The 18,597-nt window shown below is 34.7% G+C and overlaps 1 long non-coding RNA gene across 2 annotated transcripts in view; it reads right to left on the bottom strand.

Annotated features, from left to right (window-relative positions):
• Nucleotides 1–17,831, bottom strand: part of LOC123615022 (uncharacterized) — a 67,044-nt gene extending 49,213 nt beyond the window's left edge. The window contains exons 1-3 of one of the 2 annotated variants that reach the window (XR_006722562.2): nt 17,720–17,831; nt 7,659–7,766; nt 3,233–3,284 (exon numbers count right to left, since the gene is read on the bottom strand). This is a non-coding gene — a long non-coding RNA (uncharacterized LOC123615022). The remainder of the gene's footprint in view (nt 1–3,232; nt 3,285–7,658; nt 7,767–17,719) is intronic. The other variant, XR_012507174.1, reaches the window with a different exon arrangement.
• Nucleotides 17,832–18,597: the final 766 nt, after the last annotated feature.

The following is an 18,597-nucleotide window of genomic DNA, read 5'->3' as shown; positions in this document are numbered from 1 at the left end:
TTGTTTTTTATCAGCTGTCCATTAACTAGTGGTTTAGAGCATTTACTTTTTTTTTCCCGAAAGATGACACATTTAATCAAGGTAATTATATTGGTGACCATTTGAAAATACATTTAAAAAAATGGCTTGGCCAACCAGATGGTATTTCCATACAAATAGCTGGATCTTTAAGAAATACCCTTTACAAAGTAAACTTGAGGTTGGATCCCAGCAGGAGTAGATCATCTTCCTTATTATTTTTTTTTTTTTGACTATTTACATTTAATGTAACTATTGATATACTGGATTGTTTTTCATTGTCCAATCTATCCTTTACTCCTTTGTTTATCCTTTTCTGCTCCTTTTAAAAATTTGCAATTGAAGAATTATTTTATCACTTCTATTATCTTTTTATTTGTGCCTCCTTCTGATAGTTTCTCTAGAGATTACAGAATACATTTTAATTTATGACAATCTGCTTCAAAAATTGTCCAAATCTAACAAAGAATGACAGAATGTTAAAAATATATCTATCTATCTCTGATTACTGTCATGTATTATGCTTCTACATGTTCAATAAACCCACAGTATGCTATTATTATTTTTATTAATTTTATTTTAAATAGTCAATAAACTTTAAAACAGCTTAAGTAAAATAATATCCAATAAATAACTTAAAATATGAATATATTTAAAAGTATTCCATATGTTTTCTAACCTTTGTTGTTTATGAAAAGTCAGCCATTATTCTTAGTGCTACAGACTCATATGTTATTAATTCACCTCAGTCCCATCATCAGCTTTTAGATTGTTTCTTTATGCTTGATTTTCAGCACGTTAACAATGGTATGCATAGATGTGATTTTCTTTCTATTCTTAAATGCAATTTTATTCTGCATAGGGTTCACTAAAGTTCTTAGAAGTGTGGGTTGATGTCTTCCACCAATTTTAGAAAATTATCTCTTCAAGTTTTTCCTGTTTTATTCTCTTTCCTCTCTCCTTTTATGACTAAAATTACACATATGTTCTATCGTTTGATATTGTCCCACAGATCTTGAATACTCTATTTCGTTTTTTTCACACTTTTTTGTTTTATATTTTTCAGTTTGGATCATTTCTGTTGGGCCATCCTCAGTTCACACATTAGTTTGTCATCCATGTCTAGTCAGCTAATCCATAAAATAAATTCTTAATTTCTTATATTGCATTTTTAATTTATAGCATGCTATAATTTGAGTCTTTTTAATAGATTTGTTCTTGCCATTGAAAATTCCTATCTATTCTCAGATATTTTCCATTTTTCCTCCACTGTCATCACAGTTATTTTCTTTTTTTAAATTGAAGTATAGTTGCTGTACAATATTATATGTTACAATATTACATAAGTTCACAATTTTTAAAGATTATACTCTATTTATAGTTATTATAAAATATTGGCTATATTCCATGTGTTTTCCAATATATCCTTGTAGCTTATTTTATACTTAATAGTTTGTATTTCTCACTCCCCACTTCCCTGTCCCCACAGGTAACCACTAGTTTGTTCTCTGTATCTGTGAATCTACTTTTTTGTTATATTCACTAATTTGTTGTATATTTTAGATTCCACATGTAAGTGACATTGTACGGTACTTATCTTTCTCTGTCCAACTTATTTCACTTAGCAAAGTGCCCTCCAAGTCCTTCATCATAGTCATTTTCCAAGTCCCTTCTGGCTCTTTGTACATCTGGCCCATCTCCTAGTTTAGTTTTTTTGATGGTTTGCTTTCTTGAGTCACATTTCTTTTCCATGTGTCCTATAACATTTGATTGTATTTTAAATATTAAGTGTAAAAAGACAAATAGATTGAAATAAGTTATATTTTCTCCTAGAAAAGGGTACATCTTTCTCTCTTTCTCTCAGGCCTCTAGGGTGAGGAAGAGAATCTTATTCTGTAATTAGCCAGGTCTGGCTTTTGTTATTTATTTAACACGAATCACTCACTACTGTATTCAAGTCATTTTACCATTGGATTAAGATCTTAGGACTTGGGAGTTGAGTCTGGGAAGACATATAAAAATCTCTTTATGCTTTATACTTTATAGCCCAGCTACAAGCATTCAGGATCGTGGGAGTTCCTACTCTGCCTTCCAGTCTGGCTGCCAGTTTTGGGGGCTGGAGGCCGGTGAGGAGTTCTCTGTGCTCTCTGGATCCGCCACGATGGTCCGTCTCTCGGAAGATCTCTTCACCTCTGCTGCCCTTTCCTCAGACTTGGAGTGGAGATAGGCTAAAGCAAGGGCCTCGGATGCCTCAGAGAGCTTTTTCTATGGTCTCTTGCTCTGCACACAGATCTCTTCAAGTTCGATACACTGATGCCTCAAGGGGCTCTCTCTAAGTGATCTATCCACTAGTACTCAGTGAGAGCCTAGAAAGCTTCAGATGGTTAAAATCAGATCCTTGCCCCACCCTTAGTCCTTAACATCCCAGCCTCCGTTCACAGCATCTCTCTGTCCTGCTCTGCTGTCACGCTGCTGCAAGAAAACTTAGTAATAGCTCACGGGAAAGAGTTGGAATGGTGGGTGTAGACTGTCTTTGCTGATGAAGTTTCTTAGAATTTTAAAACATCACATGGCCTTTAGAAATTCTCATTTTTTTCTTACCCTCATTTATGATAATTTTCTCTTCCTCTCATTGCTTCACCACGGATGAAGGTGAGCAGGTCTTTTCTAGCGGGGGAATTATAACATTTTGAATTTTAGTTCATTCAGGTTTCTTTTTCCTCAACTTCCCGTTGGATTTTAATAAAATTATATGTTTCTATTTTATCTGACTTTGTTAAGTTGGAATTAACACTCTTGGCAACGATTTCTATATCCTAAACTGAAAGTGAAATTTAATCTAACTCTTTAAAATCTGTGTTTATCATTATTGTCTCTCTTTATTGTACTAATTTATTAGGTTGTGAAGTTAATCTCACAATGAGGTGACTGCATATTTCTGTGTCCTATTTTTTTTTTAATTTTAAAAAATGTCAAAAAAGTTGCTGCATGATATATGCCTAGAAATGGACACACGTGTACACCTAATATTTTAATAAGTATTGAACACATAAAGCACTCTCCATCATTTAGTTATAACAGACTCTATTGGCAAAAAAAAAAAAAAAGAAATGAAAGAACTAAGTGATTAAATTTAGAAGGCTATTTAAATGGTCTTACACTGAATTTCTATCTAAATTTCTCCTACTTTGGTATAAAATCCACGAATACTTACCTTAATTAATTATTGATTTATGATGATTTCTTCTCACTTGGTCTTCAAACATCTATTATTATAACACAATTCTCAATTAGAAAATGCCATGTACTTTTTTCTTTTCCAGAGCATTTATTATCTTGTTCTAAGTGAAAATTACTATTTGATCTGACACAGATGAACCCTTGTAGCTAGCAATCCTTCACCTAATATTTTCTAAGACAGACATGAGTCTTAACCCCTCCAGAGATTTTTCTATTTCTTTTGCTTTCTGCTAAGTGACCCAAACAATCAATTCTTTCCTTATTTCACAATATTTTTTATTTACTGAGGATCTCTCTTTTTGTCCTGGCATTTCTCCATATACTGTCATCTCACTAGCTAACAATCTGTCAAGAACAGCATTTTTCCAGTTTGTTGAAGTTACTACCTCATGAAACGAGTTCCGAAGAGTAACTGATTTTATTTCACAGTAATACAACGTGGAGGGAGGGTTGTTTTTGGATTCTCTTGGTGGCCTAGAAGTAAAACTTATCTACTTAATTAATTTTTAAAACTGATGGAATTGAACCATGACTCTAATTATAATTCATATTCAAAAACTGTTTCACCTTTATTACGTATAACTTCTTATGTTAAAAGAATAACGTGAAAATTAGTGTCAAAGAAACATTTATTTTTGAATTCTACACCATTCTTACAAAAAGAGAGTACTAGGATGGAAGGACTCTCTGTTTCTGTCTCTCTCTCTCTTCTAAGCTAGAGACATCAATAAACTTCCTTCAGGATATTAACTATTACTCTTATTTCAAAGTCACAAATCTTGAAGCTTCTATCTCAATTTAAAACTAGATATTTTGTGATAGCAATCTAATTGTACCCAACTTTGTTTCCAGAGTCTTGGGAGCCATGTTGTTTTGGGGAGATAAAATTAACCATCAAGCTTTTCAAAATCATACCCATTGGCTCATAAACTATTTTACTGAACAAATAGCCCTGAAATCCTCACAAACATAAACAACTGTATCTGCACTTTACATTCTATTCTGAACATTTCAAATCTCCAAGCTTGTAAGCCTTTAGGTTTTTGTTCCAAAGGGATCATAAAATTGCATATTGTAGGGAGAGAGGAAAGGCGTAGGTAATTTCTGCAGCAGGACAGTTGATAGCATTATTTTCATGACATTACTTTAGAGAGAGGGAAGAGGGCTGGCCATTGCATATTGAATGATTTGAAAATGCAGAACTAAGAGATGAATAGAAAGCAAAGGCTGCCTGCAAATTCTCTGAAGTAGCTCACAGCAACAGAACATAATGATGTCTATGCCAACTTAGTTGTACCCCCAAGCAAGAAAGGTTTATTAATACTACTGTATGAGTTTCCTCAGGTATCTGCATATGCAATGTATTTTAACAATAAAAAAGCGCCTCAGCCCTGGTGTATTTGGTTCACACCTTCCATACGAGTACTAATGTGCTCTCTTCTTTAAGCATAGTTTGTTTCAAATAGAGATCTTGTATTTGGTAAATGCCCAGAAGTGGATGTCATTGTTCAAAGTGTTTAAAAATATGTGGCTGGATAATATTTTAAAATATAAACTTGCATGCTTTTATTCTCTCTATATTTTGACATTTTCCCCCTCAGGAAAGATATGTGACAGGGTCTTGAGAATACAAGAAGCAAGTCCAAAAGTATTGGTTAAAACCCTGAAATTGTTACTACTCTCCTATACATAAAACACATGCCATCCTCAAAATCTAAGCTCTTAGTAAAAATTTTATGGCTGATTGAGAAGACAGAAGTGACATAGGATGTGTGGAAGAATTTAGCATGAACACTCAGAGAGCCCCAACCCCACCTTTGACCTATGCCTTTTCTCTGCCTTGGTACTGCTTAGGATTCTAAATCTCTGGTAAGTCCCAAGAAAGGGAAAGAAAGATCAAGAATGACTATGATTGCAGTCCTATGGATTGTGTGGTCAGATGTAAAATGGGTTACTGAAAAGAAATAATTGTTTCTCATATACCTGACTTTATTGAATAAGATTCAAAAATTCTGTGCATAATTGGGTGCATGATACACCAAATGAGTTGCTCAAAGAATTAATTTCTGATCACAGTGCTTTTGTTGTTTCAGTGAAATAAGTCCTTACTGTGCTTCAGGCAATTAAGTGGTCATTACCTTCAGATGCTGACTTGGGCTTCAGTATTGAGCCAGCTTCCCTTTCAATAATCCAATCTTCTCAAAGTAGAAAGAACATTGAGAAATAAATGCTTTCAAACTGAGTCATGCTTCAAAGTGTCCTATTGTCTATGTGCAACTATAACTGCATAAGTTTCATATGAGTGACAGACCAAATCAATCTATTAATTGTTTGACCAGTCTTGGAAATAGCTATATATGGCACTTTAAATTTTGAATAGGCTTTCCCTATATATTCATGAGTTTGTGAAGGTAAAAAGATTGGGAGAAGGGGAGGAGGTCCACATTCAAAGAAGTGTCAGTCAAGGACAATGCTAAAGAGGTGAAGCATCTCTTAAATTTAATATACTCGTTTCCCTAATCAGTTTCCCGAAGCTCCTTTTATATCCCTGAGAAGGGAAAAATTGGATTTCATTGTCATGTGTACGCTGGTGGTTTTGATATTTAATCTTTTCCTTATACAACTATCAATCCCATAATTCTCTCATTATACTTTATGGGTAGCTTTTCAAATTTTGTAACTTAGAAGTATATTTATGTGTAAAATTTTTATACGTAAAAACAACTTTCTTCATATATAAGGGACTTTATATATGTAAATAACTCTCTCTTTATATACGTATATATAGATATAGGAATTTCATCTACTTTGGTACAAATTGACCACAAATATTATCTTTATGTATCAGGGTGTTTAAAAAGCACAATTTTATATTTCAGTAATGGTGAAATCTTAAATGAGTCACCTTAGACTTAGAAATCTGAATCTCAGACTTATCTCTGTATGATTAGCTAATACAGATATAGCACTTGAAAAGTAACTTTAAGACCTGTTAAATGTTATCTAAATGTTTACTATGATCATTTTATTATTTTTTACCTTTGTATTTTGAAATAAGTTTAGGTTCACAAAAGACTTGCAAAAGTAGTTCACAGGATTTTCATGCACCATTTACCAAACTCCCCCTAATGTTTACATCTTAAAAACTGGGATAGAAGTATTGAAACCAAGAGCGATACTATCACCAGTGGAAAAGCAATGACATTTGGTGCTAAAGCAAAGCGCAAGTCATCTCATCCCTGCTCACTGACTATGTAACTGTACAAATATCTTTGCTCTATTGTAGGTCCAAGTCCCTCATCTTCAGATTAGAAACTGGAGTGCCACTTCTTTATTTTCCTGGGCCTAAAATAGATAATAGGGACAAAGCAATAAGCTCTTCAGAGAACCATCATCATGAATGACCCTGTTTTCTAAAAGTTAGGTAAAGGACGGTAGGAGAAGCCAGACATAATTGAATAGCTCCTATTTAGCTTTTTGTAACTACATATTAGGCTATTTTAGATAATTGTGAACTGGCTGTATTTACTAACGTATGAATTGAGTACCAGTTATGGGGCAGACTGGGGATACAAAAAAGAAAACACAGACTCTTCCATCTTAATGGGACTATAGCTAGCGAACTATCAAAGGATTTCTCAAGATTGATTTGTGTGCAGAGTCAACTGTGATCTTCTAGAAGGATGATAGGTAGAGAAGGAAGTAAACCCATGTGCATTTTGCAGACATGGAAACAGTATGCAAAAAGGTAAGTGCTTTCCAATATTCACATTTTGAATGGGAAGTCTAGCTTCTTCAACAAGCATCCTACCTGGAAATTTGTTAACTTAGGCTTCTGATAAAGTTATTTTATGTACATCTAATAGCTTTGGGCTATATTTTACATCAGCAATCCTTTTAGACATTATTGAAAATAATAATCCAAGGCTTGCTTAATGTGGACTAAGGTAATAAATCAAGATGACAACAATTGAAGTGTATACTGAAATTTATTAAAATAGTACTATATACAAGATTATAGAGAAAATTTCATTAAAAGGAAATAGTAAAATTTGTTGCGAAAAATGGTGAGTGACCAACCACCATTGAATGATAGCCAACTAAGCCTGGATTGTTAAATGCATACTTAGATCTGAAAGCATTTTATGTCACATTTTAATCTCTCTGTCCTCTATGCATCTATATGTGTGTGTATGTATCTGTCTATCTACTTATCATCTAATTGGGATGGTGGATGTAAGGGAGAAGCAAATTAAGAGAGAAATTCATGTATCATTTCCTTGCAAGTTTTCTTTTTCATTGTTTGAATAATCCTCCTGAGGGTAATGCTTTTCATATTAGTCAGCTTGGGCTGCTGTAACAATACCATAGACTGAGTGGCTTAAACAACAGAAACTTACTTTTCCATAGTTCTGGAGGCCGAAAGTTCAAGTTCAGGATGTCAGCATGATTGGGTTCTGGTACGATTTCTCTTCCTGGTTTGCAAAGGACTGCCTTCTCCTTGTGTCCTCATGTGGCAGAGAGAGAAAGAGAGAGACAGAGAGATTGAGAGAGACAGAGATTGTGTGAGCAGGTGAGCCGTCTGGTGTCTCCTCTTATAAGGGCTCTAATCCCATAGTAAAGGCCCATTCTCATGACCTAATCTAAACTTAACTATCTCCAAACACCATGACACTGAGGTGTATGGCTTCAACAAATAAATTTTGGAGGGACACAATTCAACCCATGGGACTTTTCTACCTGGGCTGGATTATAAATTGTAAAACAGGTAAAGGTAAATGGTGAGACTTGAGGCTGCTATCTGTATGAGTATGATTAGGATGGGTGTATGGCAAGTTGTTATTACGAGCAGGCTATGATATTCAATACTATGTGTTATATAAGAAAAGCTTGCTTCTATAGCATGTCAAAGCAAAACAAGTTAAAGCCATGATAGGACTGAAGAAAGACCTGGCCCTTGGGTGCAATCAATTGCTGATACAACGAATCATTTAAAACATCTTAGGCAAGGGGAAATGTGATTTTAATTTGTAACTACTATCAGAATAAAAAAATAAAATTAATATTGGAATTTTAGAATTTAAGGCATAGAACACTAATGACATATTAACACAGATTAAAAAATAGCACATTGATCATCCTGCTTTCAAAAAATAAATACAAAGCTAAATTACATCTGGAAGATAGTTATAAATGGGACTCCGACAACTAAAATGAAACACAGCGATCACAGAAAGGAGACAATAAACCACAAACAACCTTGGTAACAATCAAATTTTTATAGTTATGTTATCAATTAGTGAAAGTCAACTAGTTATATTTTCAGGGTGTTTTGATAGCTTTTAACCTTATCTCCCATTTTTGAAGGTTGGAAGGAATTGGTCAAATACAATGGCAATAGTTGCTAATTTGAGTAAAACAGCACACAGTTCGCTGAAGGAGAATACTCTATCCGCTGCAAGGAATCTTAGAAACTTTGTTATGTAAAAGAGTTGAAAAGGCAGCGTTACAGAATTTTCATTTTTTTGCTTTTTTTTCCTATTTCAATTAATTATCTAGGAGCACAATCGACTTAGCAGGCTTCCTTTAGAAATTTCTTCTCAACTGCACTTCACTACAAAGCAGACAGTTTAACTAGATGGTTTTATTAGGACGCAATTAACACATGGAGCCCAAAAAAGCATCTACCCCATCTTTTTATTTAGCTCAAGTGAAGAAGCATCACATAAGGCTTCCACAGCAAGGTTCTGATAGTCAGCAGAGTGATGACAGCCCATGTCCTTTGATGACAAGAAGTTGTAGTATAAAGAGACATATTTAAAATCCTTATGTCTGAATATGAATAAATTTGGTAATAGAAAAATCCCTAATCCATCCCTTTCAAAAACAGATCTAAAAAAACTTTGAGCCTTTTATCCAAAGTTTTAGGGGTAAAAATAAGGGCAAAGGACTTTGTGAGTTTTCACAAAATAATTCTCCAAATAGATTTGCATTACTAAGAATCACATTTTAGGTCCAAATGAGAATATGTTTGTGGGATACTTACTCTAATTTTGCTTTGTCTGAGGTTTGAATTTATCATTCTGAAAAATCCAGAATTTGGTATAACCAGAGATTTAAAATTAATTTGATGAGGATAAACAGGGTGGCTGTCTATGCAATTTTGTTAATGCACATATAACGCTTAGATAGTACATTCTTTATCATCTTTTTAAAAAAGCTTTCTTTGGTAAAATAAGTTCTTTGTTTATTAAAGTCATATTATTGTATTCATTCTCCATGGAGTAGCAAAAGGGAATGGAAATAAATTCAGTGGGTATCATTGATAAATTTTGGTGGAGACCACAAAAATGTGGTAGACTAAACAATGTTCACTATCCACTGATTTATGTGGAAAATTCTGACTCCCAGTTACATTATCTATTAGAAGCACTATAAAGACAGCCTCATTTGAATATTTTCCAAAACAGTTTATTCTTGAATATACAATCATTGGGTAAAATTTGTGAATTATTTGGAGCCTCTTGTCTTGTTTTTAACATTATTCTAATTTTGAGAACAGTAACTATTGAATGCTTACAATTTCCATGCTTCGTGTTATGCTGTTTATGTGGATCATTTCACTTGATCAAGCAAACCTACAGACTAGGGAATGCCATTATACCTCAGTCCAAAAATGATAAATGGGTTTAGAAAGAGTGTAACTGATGTGAGCCCAATGTTGTGTCTGATGCAGATTTCACACGCACACGCACACGCACACACACACACACACACAGTGTATGTTCCGAAACATCAACTGGGCAGAAGAGAGTAACTGGTCTTCAGTGATAATCATGTGGCAGGTTATTCATCTATTATCCTCCCCCATTTTCTCCTTCAGTACTTCTCAGCTCTTCCTTCTTCACCATACCTTCCAAAGATATAAATAATCCCTCCTAAGGTATAAAGGTTACTGTAAAGGTTACTGTCAGTGCTGTCCAGTATGTGTCAATATGATAATAAATTCACAGCTATAAGGACCACGTGTTTCTTTCTTCCTGACAATGAAAAGCAAAAAGCCACAAATACTAGCCTAGTGAACATGAACCAGCGCTATGCCAACATCAGTTATTCAGTTATTCAGTCAAAAATATTAATTTGGGCTATGGATAATGGTAGACTCTAGAAATAATGCAAAGAACAGGACAAACACGCTCCCTACACTCACAGAGCCCACTACTTTTATAAAACTGGAATGAACACCTGTAATTACATGTGTAGTGTAACAAAAAGGGAAGGAAGCGATGCTCTGGGAGAGAAGAAACACGAGGCATCTAAGATTCTTGGGGAAGACACAGAGTATTTCCCTGAAAAATATGGGACTGAAATTGAAAATTTAACAATAAGAAAGTCCTTTGAGAGGAAAATTTTGAAGGGAGAGTGCTCCAAGCAGGAAAAACAGCTTGTGCGGTCAATGGAGGAGGTGCTAAAAGAACACAGGGGAGCTGCAGCCTAGGCAGCCACAGGAGAACGCAGCTTCAGAGGAAGGGAGGAACCAAGCAATGCCTTTTCTTTATAACTATGGCAAATACTTTGAGAATGGGAGTCCACTGAAAGATTTGAAGTGGTGATGGCCACAGAAGAGTTAGGAGGTTATTGCCATAGTCCAAGAAGGAAAGGTGGTGGTTTGAACTATGGTAGCACAATATTGATGGAAGCAGTAGAAGGCAGAAGAGATATGAATAGATTATTGAAGATGAAAAGAGGGAGCCAGTGAGGGCCACTCCTAGGATTCTGGCTGAAGTGGGAGGGTGGACATGGACTGTGGTGGCACTTTTTTAGTGTAGAGATGTTGGCGGAGGAGCAGTTTTGAGGGAGAGGCAATAGGTTCACTTTATGAAATGGGTTTGAGGTGTTTACATGACATAGAAGTAAAGATAGAAGTAGGAAGTTGGCTATAGTAGTCTGGAGATCAACCAATGTGTAATTTCTGTATGGATTTAGCGATTATCAGTATTTTGATGAAAATTGAAAAAATTACAAAATGGTCAGTTTCTCTGGGTTTACAGTGAAAAGAGCAGAATGCCTTGCTTAGTGCATAGAGGAGGTTTAGTGTTTAAGTGTTGTTTGGAGGAGTAGTTTTCTTTAAAGGAGGTCAAGAAGAAGTGAAAAAAGATAAACAAGAAAGCCAGGAGTATGTGGTTCTATGAAGCTAAAGTCAGAGAGTGTTTAAGCAATTTTCAGTGTCTAATGATGCACTGAAAGGCCAAATAATACAAGGACTGGTCACTACTCAATGGAGTTAGTAATGGGGAGTCATTCACTTCGTTCAATGATAATCTCTCATCATTTCCTAAGTGCATGACATAGTTTTAGTTGAATTAATATGATTACTTTCAGCTTCAATTTCAATTACAATTTTATCTAAATTTGTTAGAATGAGATTCCGCAGCTTTCAGGCATATAGCCATGGCAACAAGCAATTGGTTAAACACTTGAAGCCTACCAGTTCATGCAGTTTCCTTATATTGTCTGTGAAACAAGATAGATGATACAGCTAAACAAAACCTATTACTTTATGTGTATCTGCTAATCTATAACATGTCCTTTGGTAAATCTCATGTGATTTCCACACTACATTTAGGCATCTTCTGTTTGGTATTTCTTGAGTTTAAAAGAGTTATATTATGTACATGCTGACCTTCTAAGAAGATATCCCTACAGCCCAAATAATCTCCAGCATTCAAAAAATATTCTAATGATAATGTAGATGTGATAGGCAGTTGACCAGGCATTTTATTTATTGTGGCTAGTGTCTGCTTGTGTGGTGAAGGTACTTTTCTGGAACTTCTCAAATTTCCCCTTCCTAAGAGTAGCCCTAACTGACTTAGCATAGGAAACAGAAGACTGTTCTGACTGGATTCTTCCCAGAATGAGATGAAATCTGAAATCAGCACTGGGTTAGAATAACCCCAAGGAATGACTCTAGGGCAGATCTCCTGGAAGGTCTGACAGGACCATTGCCATCAGTTTCAGATGCAGACTTTGATGGTTTGGATCAATGTTATAAAAAGTGTCTATTTTTGCTTATTTTTGAGGCACACAGGCATTATTTATAAGCTGATAAACAACCATTGTTTAGACATTGACTTTTTAAAATTGGATGTTAAGAAGAAAACTGCTTTCTTCTCCATTAGCAGTGGCTCTCCATGCTGGCTGTGCTCAGGAGTCACTGGGGGCCGGTGTAAAATAGACAGCTATCCAGAGGCCGTCTCTGGCAAGTGTAGCCACTAGAGTAAGGCCCAGGACTCTGCATTTTTAAATGTTTCACATAAATTTCAAATGCATGTTTCTGGCTGGGAGTCACAGGAATGCTATCAAAGCACTTGACTAATATCACTGATGGCCTGTTGGTGGCTGTATCAGTGGCAGAAGTGCTTAGCAATAATGATCTTTTTACACATTGCAAGTCTGCAGAGAAATACTTCCAGTGCTGAAAATACAAGTAACTTTTGGCTGTAAAAATGGCTCAGTCCTATCCCTTGGAGGCAAGATAATAAATCTCTATGAATTTGTCCCTGAGGAAAAATTTTCATTTTCAGAACACTTTGCCATTTTTATAATGGGAGAAAGAGCTGTAAAATGCTTGTGGCAAAACAGCAGTTCAGAGCTCCACTTACTTCTTTTGAACCAAAGTGGATGGTGTCAGTGAAAACTGTCCTTTTCCTTCAGTAACCAAAGAAGATATGATATTTTCATACTTTTCTCCATTAAGTTCAGTGAAGACATTTTTATCAGCTTCGGGAAAGAGAAGCATACACAGTCTTAATATACCTGTGTATCCATTAATCATCTTAATAGGAGAATAACAAAAGTTTACATTTAGTGAGAAAGTTCATGGTCTTTTTGACTTTTCATAAGGCTGTTGGATACAAATCCTTTCTTGTGCACATGCCCAGGTAACCTCAATTAATTTCATTCTAAGAGATAACGTCTACACCATTAATAGGTGTGCTTGTAACTGAGAACAAGTCATTTAAACGTCAACTCGGCTTATTCCTTTGGAAAACAAAGATATTTGGTGGTATTTTCAAATTGTGTGTGATGTTTAGCACATTCACGATTCAACAAACTAAAGCTCCCAGGCCAGATATGCTGGCCTCGTACTTTTTGGAAATGAAGTTTCATTGAAGCGGTGCCATGCTCATCCATTTGCGTGCTGTCTGCAGCTGCATCTGTGTTACAACACTACAGTGCAGCACTTGTGACAGGGACTCAGTGGCCCACAAATCCTAAAATACTTCCTGTATGGCCATTCATAGAAAACAGCTTCTGACGCTTGTCTTAGACTGTTGTATCACTACATCGAGTAGAAATTTAACTTTAACCATAATGGATTGAATATTTCACATATCCAGAGATAGGTGAGTCCTTAAATGAATATTTTGTGTGTCATAGTGATATGATCCAGGATCAAGGAAGTGGTTTTTAATATCTCTGCACGTGGTTGCAAGATGACTTTGACTACTCAAGGCAGTTTATTCAGAACTTATAATATACAGTTACAAAGAAAACTATTTTATTTTTGATGAGGATGGGGTGAGGGTCTTTCTACTAGGGAGAAAACCTTTTCCTAGAAGCCTCTAGCAGACTTAGTTTTGGTTCCACTGGCTGTGATTTAGTCACATGAACATTCCCACATAAAACACAAGGGGAAAACAGAATTACTGAAACTGGCTTAGGGGCTGGGAGAGAATCATCTGTATACAATTGGCCTCGGTCAGCAAGAAGTTAGGGATAGAGGTGGGTCAGGCATCCATCGGTGTCTACCAGTGGGCCTGAAAGCCCTTAGAGAGATCAGTGTTTGGACCTCTGCTCTCATATTTCCTATCTATATAACAAGCCACAGTAAATTTATGTGCCAAATGGTGACAGCGTCAACATCCTTAGCCTGTCTGTGTGAAGTGGAAATGTGATAATGTGTTATGTTCCTAGCAGATGGCCTCAACTTCCCAACTTCCCCTTTGGATGAATGGCGTGAGCATGAAGGCACTATCCAATTTTTTCACCTAGTCCTCAAATTATCCCTGTGACTTTAGGAGCTGCCTTCAGTTGAGTTTCTATGAGTGATGTACAGATTCAGTCACACGGGATGGTGAGTTATTAAGAGGTTGGACTGCCTCTGTACTCTTGCATACACAGGACCACGCTTGCATTCATTTCACAGACTGCTCTCTGAGAGATTGCAAGTCATATGCCTTCTACACCGCATATAAAGTAAAACTTCTCTGGAGTCACCTAACCTTCAAACTATGAGCCTACCTCAGCCAAAGGATTTTATTTTAGTAATGAAAAGGTAGGCAAGTGAGTCATATGCATAGATATATACACATAGATATATATACACACATATATATTTCTTATAAAATGAATGGTCTAAATATTTACAGCTTCTAATTCTTTTTGTAAATAAATCATAAACCATGATTTTATTCAAGAATGAATTTCAGACCATCCAGGATACTATCCTGGTTTCTTCTTTGTCAAGATATATTTTATTTATTTTTATATTTACATTGTATTCACTGAGGGAAGAAAGGGAATCTTACTAACAAATGAATTTAAGATTATGAGGATTTTTTCTTTGACTCTGACATAATTTTGTGGATCAATTTTCATGAATGGTTTGTGTTACAATTAAAGTCTGACCAAAATCATCATTAGCAGAAAGTACGTTGTAACCAAAACAATGATTTTATATATGGCTGATATCTGATGATATTAAGATCATTCCAAACATTTTGTCTAAGAATCCAGAAACTTTCACAGATGCACAAATATTTTCAGCAGGAGTGTAATGCAAACTATGTTTCTAAATCTGGTATCTATCTGATGTTTACATATAATTTTAGAAAGTGACTTAGATAGAAATGCCATGTAATTGGACCTTGGTGTTTGGTGTACACAATGTTTCCTCTAGATCTAGACTACTCAAAGTCTAAGGGGTGGAATACAATGTTTTCATGATATGTCATATAATAATTTCTGTACACAGAAATATAACTTTATATTTATATAATATCCTTTAGATGCACACACACACACAAACAGAGTGCTTTTATCTGGTTTGGCTAAATGTTTTTTGATTAATGGACCAATCATTAAAGCCATGATAGGTCTATTAAATTAAATCTGCCTATATGCATTTATTAAGAGAGACTATAGCATGCTAATTAAGAGTAAAGATTTTGAACTTTGAAGATAAATTCACATCTGCTTATTAGTTGTGCAGTCTCCTTAACTTCAGTTCATTTATCTGTAAAGTTGGATATAGAAGCCACCACATAGAGCTGTAAAGGTTGAATGTACATAGAAAGCACCTAGAATGATACCTAGCATAGAGTAGGTGCTCAATAAAAATAAGTAGGTACCACTCTTGTTAATATTATCATTATCATTATTCTTATAACTCCAATGATGGAGAAGCAAAGAATGAAACAAGCACCAATGGGAATTCAAGGAGCTAGAGATAATAAAATGTTTGTTTAAAATCCATAAAAGCATAAAAATAAATCAAAACCATTAAAATATAAAAAAGATAGGCAAAGAAAAAAGTAAAAAAAAGCATTTCATTAAATATAGATATATATAAATGTATAATGAAGTACTGATATCATATATATAAAACCAGTACATTATTATACAAGTACATATATATATATATATATGCTGAAAACACAAAGATGGGTCGAAAGGCAAAATAGATACAGCTGTGGAGAGAATTACCCCGAACACAGCACAGAGGGACAATGATAAGTAAAGAGGTGAGGTTGAGAGGCATGAAGAATAAAAGAGGATGGTCTAACAGATCTCCAGTAAGCTTTCCACAATAAGGGAACAGAGAGAGTGGAAGTAATGTAGTGAAGAGAAATAATTAGAAATAAAGACTGGGAAGATGAATAAATGAAAGACTGAAATAATAAAATAGAGTGAATTTTCATATTCAATAACTGTACCAAGTAGTATATAAATAAAAGTTAATTTGGGGTTAAATAGATACACATTATTATATATGAAATAGATAAACAACAAGGATCTACTGTATAGGACAGGGAACTACATTCAATTTTTTGTAATAACATATAATGGAAAAGAATCTGAGAAAAAAAAAGTACATAAATGTATAACTGAATCACTTTGCTGTACACCGGAAACTAACATTGTATATCAACTACATTTAAATAAAAAATAAAGTTAAAAAATACAAATTGATAATTTTATAGTGTCATGAAATATTATTTAATATAATGTTCACTTTCTGACATAATGGCTGATAGACTAAATATAAGATAATCTCACTATATACTAAAAAATAGTTAATACAAATGGAATAGTTTATAGGACATAAATAACATAGTAAGTATCAATATAAACACATTTTAAAAACATACTGTTGAATTTTTTCAAAGTATCAAAAGGGTTCATCCAGTGTTGACTCCATTCACATAAATTTAAAACTGTGCAAAATAATTGTTTATAAATAGAAACAAAAAATAAAAGAGAAACCTCACTTCATTTTTATTCGTACAGTTTAGGGAAATATGAGGCAAAGTTTAAAACCATATTTGGAAATGATATGCACTGGATTCAGTAGGGCTAAAGGGATATGAGATTTAAGCTATATCTCAAATATTGTATGCCTTTGAAAAATAATAAAAAAGGGAACTGAAGCCAATACAGCAAAACATTAACATCAGTTTATTGGTAGTGGTTGGTGCATAAAGATATCCTACTGTCTTTTCTGTGCATTTAAAATATTTCAAAAAAAGATTTTTAATCACTGAGCCCTAATGAGATTTAGATTTTAGAAAAGACAATTCTTAAGAAAAAAATCTTATTTGGAATTCTTCATTAAGTAGATGGTTGTTAACACAGACCTTTGGGAACAGAAAAAAAAAAATTTTTCCCCCAAAATCCAAATAAGCTGAACTACAAGGAATGTACCTTATCGCTCAGAAAATTAGGGAGCTGTATCAGTCTTGCCAGGAACTGAAACTATGGTTCCAGAAAGTCTAAGAATTTCAGTGCTGATACATATTCTATCAAGGGTCATTTCAAGAGACATTTATAAACCAGATGCTCCAAATTCAACCGTTAGCAGCACAGTTACAAAAATGATTTAATGTAGAGGATCTATAAATAGTTTTTCCTAAAAATTAAAAATGTTTTCACTGAGAATATAAATGTTAAAGCTGAAACAATGAAAACCAATTCACACAAACTGAGTAAACCCAAATCACAAATGTTCTTTCTCTATGCTTGAAGGCAGGCATGTGTTTCTTTAAGAAAAGGAAAGATTATTCGAGCTACTGTAGTGTATGCAACGATTTCACTATATTTTCTGTTTGCAATGTAGTTAAGGTTCAATGATAAAAGCAATTTTATAGGGGTAAGGGTTGTGTAGAATATGAGATCTTACCAGTGAATCAGGTCCCCTATGTTTTCAGTCCTCTGTGCCACTCTTATGCTGACACAGCAGAAGCTTCCTAAAAGCAGGAGGAGTGAGCACTGCACTTGCAACGGTGTCATCTTTCAGTCATGATGTTAGGCTATAGTCCCTTCTGCTTGATTCTGGTGACTGATGGAAGGAGCTAATCAAATTTTAAAAATCATTACAGTGAATGACGTCCTTCAGCATTACACTGAAGACAGTCTGTTTCTTAGTGACATGATAAGGCTAGAAAACGGGAATTAGCTCTCTGTCTTTACAGTGGTTTCCTTTCTTTAATTTCTGTTTTAAAATTATGCACACACATATATACGCATTTTAGAAAAACTGTGATATGCTTATGAATATCTCTGTCTATACCTGAATCTATTTCCAAAAGCTACAATCTCACTATTCAGAAATAACCATTATTAACATGTTACTCATATACATATTCATACATATTATTCCTAAAACATAAAAGCTCATATTCTCCAAACAGTTTTGTGCTTTGTTTTTATTTTTGGTCTAACAACACAGGGCAAATGTCTTTCCAAGCAAATGCAGATGTATCCATTTCTGATAGGTTAATTACTACCAGTTAAAGTTATTTCCATTGTATTTTAAGGTCTGGGGGCTCTGAGCATTCTTGTACAAATACTCCTGAAAGGGAAACAAATGTGGAATTGCAGATCCTACAAAAGGAGCCTATAAAGAAACAAAGCCTGGTACTCCGAATTAGAACTTCTTTCCCTGGCTTTGAAGAGCTGATCTTGAAACTGAGCAGGACACTGTGGAGGCCTTCCCTGGGCAGAACCCTCCCCCCACCAACTACTCCCTGCCCCATGGCCTTCTCTTCTTTGTTTAAA

Source organism: Camelus bactrianus, chromosome 1 (genome assembly GCF_048773025.1).
Source record: "Camelus bactrianus isolate YW-2024 breed Bactrian camel chromosome 1, ASM4877302v1, whole genome shotgun sequence".
Taxonomy (NCBI): Eukaryota; Metazoa; Chordata; class Mammalia; order Artiodactyla; family Camelidae; genus Camelus; species Camelus bactrianus.
Note: the sequence above shows the minus strand (reverse complement) of the source record. Positions and strands in the feature narration are given on the sequence as shown.